Source organism: Alligator sinensis, unplaced genomic scaffold (assembly GCF_000455745.1).
Source record: "Alligator sinensis unplaced genomic scaffold, ASM45574v1 scaffold400_1, whole genome shotgun sequence".
Classification (NCBI taxonomy): domain Eukaryota; kingdom Metazoa; phylum Chordata; order Crocodylia; family Alligatoridae; genus Alligator; species Alligator sinensis.
Genome location: NW_005841897.1, coordinates 2,635,321 through 2,637,427, shown reverse-complemented (window position 1 = coordinate 2,637,427; position 2,107 = coordinate 2,635,321). Strand labels below are relative to the sequence as shown.

The following is a 2,107-nucleotide window of genomic DNA, read 5'->3' as shown; positions in this document are numbered from 1 at the left end:
CGCCCGGGCCGAGAGAGCGGGGGTGCCGGGCGCCGCAGCCGCAGGTCAGCGCCTGGCGGGGTCTGGGCCTGGTCGGGAGAACACACGCCCCCTCAAAGCAAGGGGGGACGGCTTCTTCACACGTGGGGGGGCGAATGAAATGGGGAGGGAGCGAGGTTCCCGGCTAAAAGCCTGGGGGGAGGGGGATCGAGGCATTGTGGGGAGGCTACGAACCCCCTTAAAGCCATGGGGGACAGGCGAATTGTACGTGGGGGGCAAATAAAGAGGGGAGGGGATGCCCAGCAGCCTCTGCACAAGTGGGGGGAGGTGACCAGCAAAGCTCCTGCGGGATGCGAGAGGAAGCCGATCCCCTGGGGGGGGGGAGTGTTTCTGACGGCGCGAAAACAGCTAGAGCCACGTGGGATCCCCAGGGGCACGCGGGGCTCCGCCGCCGCTAGGCGTAACAGCCGCATGGGCCTCTGCTGCTCGCCCAGGTGGGCGGGAAGGGAGCGCGCCTAAGCAAGCGTTTCAAAAACCGCAGCCCCCGAAGACGCCGCCGCAGCCGGTCCAGGAGCAGGAGCCGCTCAAGGTCCCGTAGCCGGTCCCGCTACAGCAGATCCAAGTCGAGGTCCCGCACGCGCTCCAGGTCGCGCTCCACCTCCAAGTCCAGGTCTGCCCGGAGATCCAAATCGAAGTCATCCTCCGTCTCCAGATCCCGGTCAAGGTCGCGATCCCGGTCGAGGTCTAGGAGCCCTCCGCCTGTCTCCAAGAGAGAATCTAACTCCAGATCAAGGTCTAAGAGTCCCCCTAAGTCTCCTGAAGAGGAAGGAGCTGTATCGTCTTAGAAAAATGGTAAGGTAGCTAGGGAACAGCGCCGTCCGCATGTTAAATTCGTTTTAGCATTTAAGTGGGTTGTTGGGTAGTTTAGAGTATTAACAGACTGAACCAAATGAATCCTAATGGGGAACCGTGCTTTCCATTTATTTGGTTAGGGATATAAGTACTAAAGAACTTCCTTCAAAAGACACATTTGTGTGGGTGTTTTAGATTAATGGCTTGCTTTTAATAAAATACTGTATGAGACCTATAAATGAAAATGACTATTTCTTACTGTATTTATCCAACATCTGCATTTTCCCCTTTAAAGCTGCGGTCTCCTGTTTGCTAAAAGAATATTGACCAGTATTGCAGATTTTAACTGATTTGGCTGATCCTCCAGGGACCAGTTTCTGTGGGCGTGTATTGGAGCAGGTTTGTCTTTAAAATGTTAAAGATGCACTATCCTTTGGTACCGGAAAAGTGGCACAGGGATGGATGTTCTGACTGGAGGTAACCGTCTTTCTAGAAGCAGCAAATGCACGAAGATTGATGAAAACCAGGTTTTCCTCCATTCCACAAAGCTTTTGAGGATGCACTGGGTGGGGAAAGGATAGTGTGTCTTTAACCCCTCAAACTGTTTGGTCCTGTTTTTTATTAAAAAGGAAAGGGCCTTTAGCTCTAACATTAAGTTGCTGTATTGGCTCTAGTGATGTTTTCCCACATTGTCTTGAATGTCAATTGCAGGCTAAATAGTTAAGTTTATATAACGTATTGGTTTTCTGTAACATTATGTTAACTTATTCTTACTCAGGCTGAATTCAAGTTAAGTGCTTTGACTAACAGCCTGATCTCCACAACAACTCTAATATATTAAAGTGATAAATAAATAGAACTGTAATATCTAACCATTCAGTTTAATTTGGTCTTTGAATTGGACCATGGGGGGGAGGTGGAACACCACAGTCGTGCTTAAAACTTAATGAAACTAGACCAGGGCATCTGAAACTACTAGAAGTATGTCCGAAGTCATCCACATGAGGTATGTCATGAAAACTTTGACTGAACTTTTCTCTCTTCAAACCTAGATGCATCAGACAAATGAGAGAGCTACGTAAAGGACGCCTCTGGGAGAAGATAACTTGAGTCTTCAGTCCATTGGAGAGACCCCTGGTACAAGCAACCAGCTGTTGAAAAGGTTATTTTGTAACATTTGTCTAACTTTTTTTTTTACTTGTTTAAGTTGCGCCTCAAATGGCAGATTTTACATTTTATGTGCCATTTTGTTGCTGTTATTCAAATTTCTTGTAAT

General features: G+C 48.6%; 1 long non-coding RNA gene across 2 annotated transcripts in view; it reads left to right on the top strand.

Annotated features, from left to right (window-relative positions):
- Positions 1-10: 10 nt before the first annotated feature.
- Positions 11-2,107, top strand: part of LOC102388078 — a 2,927-nt gene continuing 830 nt past the window's right edge. Inside the window, exons 1-3 of one of the 2 annotated variants that reach the window (XR_003092754.1) lie at positions 11-44; positions 521-831; positions 1,884-2,107. The exon at positions 1,884-2,107 is cut by the window's right edge and continues 830 nt beyond it. This is a non-coding gene — a long non-coding RNA (uncharacterized LOC102388078). Of the gene's footprint in view, positions 45-139; positions 832-1,883 lie in introns of those variants that run through there. The other variant, XR_003092753.1, reaches the window with a different exon arrangement.